Source organism: Electrophorus electricus, chromosome 21 (assembly GCF_041902795.1).
Source record: "Electrophorus electricus isolate QZ-2024a chromosome 21, ASM4190279v1, whole genome shotgun sequence".
In the NCBI taxonomy this organism is placed as follows: Eukaryota; Metazoa; Chordata; class Actinopteri; order Gymnotiformes; family Gymnotidae; genus Electrophorus; species Electrophorus electricus.
In genome coordinates this window covers 16,635,001-16,642,500 of record NC_137517.1, presented here as the reverse complement: position 1 = coordinate 16,642,500, position 7,500 = coordinate 16,635,001, and the positions used below count along the sequence as shown (strand labels likewise).

The window sequence follows — 7,500 nt, the reverse complement described above, 5'->3', positions numbered from 1 at the left end:
AGGTTCACTCTCATTGGTGAAACAGTTCTGCAACATGTGATTGGTGAGCGGAGGAGCTGAAGGTTCACTCTCATTGGTGAAACAGTTCTGCAACATGTTGTGATTGGTGAGTGGAGGATCTGAAGGTTCACTCCCATTGGTGAAACAGTTCTGCAACATGTTGTGATTGGTGAGCGGAGGATCTGAAGGTTCACTCCCATTGGTGAAACAGTTCTGGTTGCGGTGCAACAGCTTCTACAGTTCTACACAGAACTGGGAGAAACAAAATGATGTAATGGGGAGAGAAAGAGTGGGAGGGAGAAAGTGATGTGTGTGTGTGTGTGTGTGTGTGTGTGTGTGTGTGTGTGTGTGTGTAGGGGGAGCAGCAGAACTCAGCAGTATCAAAGGAGGGCTTCAAAGCCAATCAGAATGTCTCTTGGGTAATCTGTTATCCTGCACTCCACTAGTTCAAAGCACTGCACTGCGAATTCTAGTGTGAGGAGAATGCTTCTGTGTGTGTGTGTGTGTGTGTCTGTGTGTGTGGGTGTGTGTGTGTATGGTTGTGTGTGTGTTGTGTGTTGATGTCTTTAATAAATGTTAACAGTATGCCTGTGTGATTGTACATTTGTGGAGCAGTTTGATGTGCTTTGGGTCCAACACTCTTCACCATAGCAAACACCCCAGAGAGACTGACATAAAGAGAAAGAGAAAGAGAGAGAGAGAGAGAGAGAGAGAGAGAGGGAGAAGGGGGATGACAGAGAGAGAGATAGATTACAGTCCAAGTTCCATGCATGTCTCCAGTACCTTCATTCATTTAAAGATTGACCCCCCCCCACTCTCACACACACACACACACCCAGTCTCTCTCACACACACACGCCCAGGCGCACACACACACACCCTGCACACAGCCCCAGTTTTCTCACCGTAGCCACGTGCACGTCGAGGTGCGTAGCATGTCCGCCCCCATGCTGGAGATCACGGCGACACCTTACTGCTGCTCTCCTGACCAGCCAGTAGGAGGGGCGGACCCAGAACAACATGTGACTGACGCCTACGCTCCTCCACACCCCAGCGCCTTCCTAAAGCGCGCCGGCTGGGACCGGTCACATCCCCCAGACGGGTCTTTGCTTCCTCTGGATGAGTCATGCACAGATGTACGTGGACTCTGGTGTTCTGCGCACCTCAGCAAAATCTTTACGTCAATAAATAAATCAATAAGAAGAAGAATAAAGAACTTGCAGTGACATTGGCAGGAGTCTTAAAGATGACAGCCTGTTAGCCAAAGGAGTTAGACAACAGAAATGCATCTTACACACACACCCCTGGTGAAGGATCACACTTTCATACACACACTCACATGAAGACCCTTGAATAAGAGAATAATACTATAGATAACAGCTGTAGAGAACAGTGCTGTAGATGTGTGCTCTAGAGAAGAGTGTGTGACTGAAGTGTGTGAGTGAAGTGTGTGACTGAAGTGTGTGACTGAAGTGTGTGAGTGAAGTGTGCGAGTGAAGTGTGGGGTTCTGCATTACATATTTTCTGTTTCCTTGCAAGTGATCAACTTGTGAAGGGTGTGTGTGTGTGTGTGTGTGTGTGTGTGTGTGCACATTTGACCATTTGATTGATTAGAACTCTATTTTGGATGTGAGTCTTATTTTTCATTGCAACAGTGTTTTCCTTGTGCTGCGCTCAGGTTGATGGAGTGTTATTTCATGCCTCAAGGCCGCATGCCACAGCAATATCCGCCATCTCTATCCCACTCTCCCTCTCTCCTTCTCTCTCATCTCTATCCCATGCCGCTCCGTTCCGTGTTCAGTCCACCAAATAAAGCACTATCAGGGTCTGGTTTCAGACTGCTGGGGCAGGTCAGAACTTACATTCCTGCTCAGTCGCAGCTATGTTGGCTGCGTGGTGGTCCTTTAGTTAGGAGCTGAAAACAAACATGAAAAGCACTTTACAGTGTTTGCTGGACATACGCCAAGTTGTGTCCAAAATTCCCGACTGTCCAAGATGCTACTGCTGTTATCAACGCTCTCTGTAGCACCCGTTGGGGTTACGCAATGGCGTGCGTAATCTAAGCACAGAGCGCAACGTCACTCCCGATTCTTAAGCCGCCCTACTATGGGATCGAGCACATAGTTACGTGTTGGCTTTGTTTTTGTTTGTTTCTGTTTGTTATAAATAATTTTGCAGAAACGCATTTACACTGTTGGAAATGTATTCATCTCCCAGTGATGGACTGCTGATCATTTCCCGTGCAGATGGGAATCTTTCCTTGGTCCTTTCCCACACTGTTCTTGGAGGTGCACCTTTTCATGGCTTTAATTTCAAGGTAAATGAAACACTCATTGTGTAATGGAATTTTTGATATACGATAATACCTGTAATTAAAAAAACAAACAAACTTGTATATATGCAAACTTTTATATTAAAAAAAAAAAAAATCCTAGTGTGCTGTGACAAAGCAGACTCCAACACAGAGATGGGATCCGTGTGCAGGGGACACAGAGACGGGATCCGTGTGCAGGGCACACAGACAGGATCCGTGTTCAGGGCACACAGAGACGGGATCCGTGTGCAGGGGACACAGAGACGGGATCCGTGTGCAGGGGACACAGAGACGGGATCCGTGTGCAGGGCATAGAGACGGGATCCGTGTGCAGGGGACACAGAGACGGGATCCGTGTGCAGGGCACACAGAGACGGGATCCGTGTGTAGGGCACACAGAGACGGGATCCGTGTGTAGGGCATAGAGACGGGATCCGTGTGCAGGGCACAGAGACGGGATCCGTGTTCAGGGCATGGTACAAATGGTTTGGTATGCAGACAGTGAAATACTGGCAATACTGGGAGTTCCTGAAATCTTATATAGTTTTAATGAGACTGATAGGACGCAGTTGCGTGAGAGGAATAACCATGGAGACCGCTAGCATTCTGGGAATGAGGACCTCTGGTGGCCGGAAGCGTGAATGGCAGACTCGTCCCAGACATGTGCACCATTGAGGACTTCCACAAGTTCTGTTAGGTGGAGGCTGTCGTTGCCATGGATGCAGTGTGTGAATGAGGAAGTCATGTTGGCAGCACAGGACAAGGCAGAGGTGGGAATGGACATCTGACCTTTAGAGATCCTAACCGTGTGTGTGTGTGTGTGTGTGTGTGTGAGAGAGAGAGAACTTTATGTAAACTTGTGTCTCTCTATTATGTGAAAAGAAAAAAAACAAACAGAGAGAGAGAGAGAGAGAGGAGGAGAGAGAGAGAGGGGGGATAAAGAGAGGGAGCGAGGGATGTTCGAGGAGGAGGTGTAAGTCCAGGACTGGCCAGAGGGTTTGCCCTCTGTTTCCATTCTTAGCGGACGATCTTGTCCAAAGGGACTTACAGAAGTGCTTAGGTGACTCCACGGAACTTCTCCCTAGTACAGCTAGCGTTCCAGGAAGTACCCTCCAGGAAGTACCCTCCAGGAAGTACCCTCCAGGAGGTGACTTCAGCGTACTTTGGTGAAAGATGTAGAGTGCTTGCTCAGCTAAAGCTAAAGCTCTGTCCAAAACATACTGCTTGTCTGTTTCTCTGGAGCTTCGTGTACTTCACCACAATATTGACTACCTTTACCTTCTATATGCAGAATGCATGCAGAGAGAATGAAGAAAGTCAATTTCAGTCTTCGTCATTACCGCGAAAAAGCAGCCCATAGATCCCATCCTTAATGTCATATGATAATATGTTATGTAATATGTCTGCACATGATTCATTCACTCCGAAATAGCGCATGGATTCACTTCAGTGTGTGTGTGTGTGTCAGAGACAGATGGTATCAAGCGTCAGTCAGGGCCAGGAGTCTGGTGGGACGCAGGCCAGGCGATGTGACTTTGCTCGTGGTGTTTTGGTAGCCAGACATTCCACTGCCATCTGCTCACCCAGAACCCTGGAACCATCCAGAACCCAAAACATGCTCCACCACATGCAGAACATTCCCACGCAACAACCACGACTTCCTGATCCAGAACCTTCTAGATGGTTCAGACTTACTCTAGAATGGGAACTAGACAGATGCAAGGTAACGTGACTATAGTACAGTAGTGTAGTACACATAGCAGAAAAGTCTTTGACACCTACCCTGCCTCAAATACCCTGCCTCACCTACCCTGCCTCACCTACCCTGTCTCACATACCCTGTCTCACCTACCCTGCCTCACCTACCCTGTCTCACATACCCTCTCTCACATACCGTCTCACATACCCTGCCTCATATACCCTGCCTCACCTACCCTATCTCACATACCCTGCCTCACATACCCTGCCTCACCTACCCTATCTCACATACCCTGCCTCACCTACCCTGTCTCACATACCCTGTCTCACATACCCTGCCTCACCTACCCTGTCTCACCTACCCTGCCTCACCTACCCTGCCTCACATACCCTCTCTCACATACCCTGCCTCACCTACCCTGCCTCACATACCCTGTCTCACATACCCTGCCTCACATACCCTGCCTCACCTACCCTGCCTCACATACCCTGCCTCACCTACCCTGCCTCACCTACCCTGCCTCACATACCCTGCCTCACCTACCCTGCCTCACCTACCCTGCCTCACATACCCTGTCTTAGATATTTACTCCCATTAACTAAGAACAGACATTAGAATTAACTTTTCTGACCTTAGTGAGCGTGTCACTCCCCACTTGCTAAAGCAATGTGAGCTCTTCGTAACTGCTGTCTGTACATGTCATATCCTCTGTGTGTGTGTGTGTGTGTGTGTACGTGTGTGTGACATGCTTTTTCCTGTGTGTTAAAGCAACATTAGCAGTGAAATATTTATGTGAAATATGACACATTGGGACCAGAGCAGTATCAAGGCCATGCATATATTACACACACCCACACACACACTCGCACACACACACACACACACATGCGCACACATGCACACACACAAATACACTCACTCATGCGTCATAGACTCATTCACTCATCCACAAATACACACAGTCCCCAACTCTCTCTCTTTCTCACACATACACACACACACACACACACTCTCACTCACATTCACACTCACACTCACACTCACACTCACACTCACACTCACACTCACACTTACACTCAGACACAATCAACTTTACTCAAAGGGCAGCTCTGGGAATACAAGGCGGTACTTTTGACTTAAAGCCTGTTATCAAACTCAGCGTGTAGGTTTTTACAGTTGCAGTGTGCCTGTTCACCCCGGTCCTGTTCACCCCAGTCCTGTTCACCCCAGTCCTGTTCACCCCAGCGGTCTTTACCCCACCTTTAGTAAAATGAGTATGCACTTCTGTTCACACAGAGAAACATTGACTGGGGTAATTACTCATAGTGGGGTAATTACTCCACAATTACTAATGACATTATCAACTATTACTGTCCCAGGTCCTACATTACTAGGAGATGACTGTCTCAGCAATACGTAGTGGCTCTGAATATTTAATATGGACTATTGTCACATGTCCTAATGTCCATCTGTGTAGCCCTATATTCACATCACTGAGAACTACAAAGAACTGCAGTCACATCGTTTTTTTGCTCAGTAAAGTTTAGAAAGGGTGTTGTAAAAGCCACTAAAATTAGTGCGTCACACTAAAACACCACTGCTGCTATTAATAAGTGGTGTAAATCGTGGCAGATGTCAGTGACAGTACGTGAAACCTAACCGCTGTCCTCCTGTGAACCACACTGACTTAGAGGCTTCGGGTCCAAAGAATAAACGCAGTTCCCATGGGTCATACAAACTCGGAGGTTCCACAAATCAAACACTGACATTTGCAAAAAGGTTTTACAGTTTTGAAAGCAGAAATGTGAGGAGTGTCAGGAATCAAAGCACTCACCCATACCTTTAAGAATGGAACTCTGCTCTAATAAGTGATCCTCTCTCTTCCCGTGTGTGAACGGTTGGTAGATGTGAAGCAGCAGGCGTCATGCAGTGCTCCGCGGTCGGAAGTGACGCCTCCCTGCGGAATGCCACTGGGGAACGCTGCTAGGGAGTGCCACTGGGTTCCAGCACGTTCCAGGCCACAGGTGCCAAACTCGGGCCGCTCCATCACCTGCAGCTTCCAAACTGAACAGCGCGCACCGGGAAAGAACCGGAACCAGCCAGAAGCTTCTGGAAAGCTGCTGAAAAGCACATGGGAAACGTGAACTGAGGTGGTCACACGGGCGGGAGGAACCCTCGGATCCTTCCCGGCCTTGGCCTGGAGTGGAGCCTGCCTCGTTCTTATTCTCCAGCTGCAAAAACGAGGCAGTCCTGGGGGATCTGGAACGGGGGCAGAACGGAGATGGAACAACAGGCGGAATTCTCCAGGGGTGAATGTGAAGGAATCAGGCATCCTAATTACCCGCGGCTGCAGTCGGTGCAGGGCAGAGGGAGATGGTGCTCTCTCATTTACACTCTCGTTTGCTCTCTTGTTTATTCACGCGTTTACTCTTGTTAACTCTCTCCTTTACTCTCTCATTTTCTCCCTCCGTTTACTCTCTTGTTTATCCCTCATTTACTCTCATTTACTCTAATTTACTCCCTCGTTTACTCCCTCGTTTACTCTTGTTTACTCCCTCGTTTACTCTCGTTTACTCCCTTGTTTACTCTCTCGTTTACTCCCTCGTTTACTCTTGTTTACTCCCTCGTTTACTCTTGTTTACTCCCTTGTTTACTCTCTCGTTTACTCCCTCGTTTACTCTTGTTTACTCCCTCGTTTACTCTTGTTTACTCCCTTGTTTACTCTCTCGTTTACTCCCTCGTTTACTCTTGTTTACTCCCTCGTTTACTCTTGTTTACTCCCTCGTTTACTCTTGTTTACTCCCTTGTTTACTCTCTCGTTTACTCCCTCGTTTACTCTTGTTTACTCCCTCGTTTACTCTTGTTTACTCCCTTGTTTACTCTCTCGTTTACTCCCTCGTTTACTCTTGTTTACTCCCTCGTTTACTCTTGTTTACTCCCTTGTTTACTCTCTCGTTTACTCCCTCGTTTACTCTTGTTTACTCCCTCGTTTACTCTTGTTTACTCCCTCGTTTACTCTTGTTTACTCCCTTGTTTACTCTCTCGTTTACTCCCTCGTTTACTCTTGTTTACTCCCTCGTTTACTCTTGTTTACTCCCTTGTTTACTCTCTCGTTTACTCCCTCGTTTAGGTGAAGGGTTTACAGAGAACTGGCAAAAAGAGAAAACAGATGTATTAAAGTATAAAAAAGGAAACTGAAACTAGAACCTGAGCTAAAGGTGAGATCCAAGTCCTTTTGTTTTACGGATTTGAGCTGCACCTGTGTGTGCGCACTTGTATGTGTGTGCGTGTGCGGGTTTTGATCATCTTCCTCTCATTAACATGCTGTGTGCAGGAGGGTGAGGCTGTAGAAGAGGTGGAGTTGTCACTGCAAACACACTCGTCCCCTGCAGTTAAAGTGATTTACACACTCAGCTTCCTTCACACTGTACACAGACAGAAAGAACCAGATTTCCCAAAAGCTCCATAACACAAAGACCAGCGTTAA

At 47.5% G+C, this 7,500-nt stretch overlaps 1 long non-coding RNA gene across 1 annotated transcript in view; it reads right to left on the bottom strand.

Moving 5' to 3' along the window:
• The window catches only part of LOC145652870 (uncharacterized), a 7,850-nt gene extending 1,339 nt beyond the window's left edge, over nt 1–6,511 (bottom strand). Inside the window, exons 1-3 of the long non-coding RNA XR_014119146.1 lie at nt 5,854–6,511; nt 906–1,174; nt 1–668 (exon numbers count right to left, since the gene is read on the bottom strand). The exon at nt 1–668 is cut by the window's left edge and continues 1,339 nt beyond it. This is a non-coding gene — a long non-coding RNA (uncharacterized LOC145652870). The remainder of the gene's footprint in view (nt 669–905; nt 1,175–5,853) is intronic.
• Between the last annotated feature and the right edge of the window lie 989 nt (nt 6,512–7,500).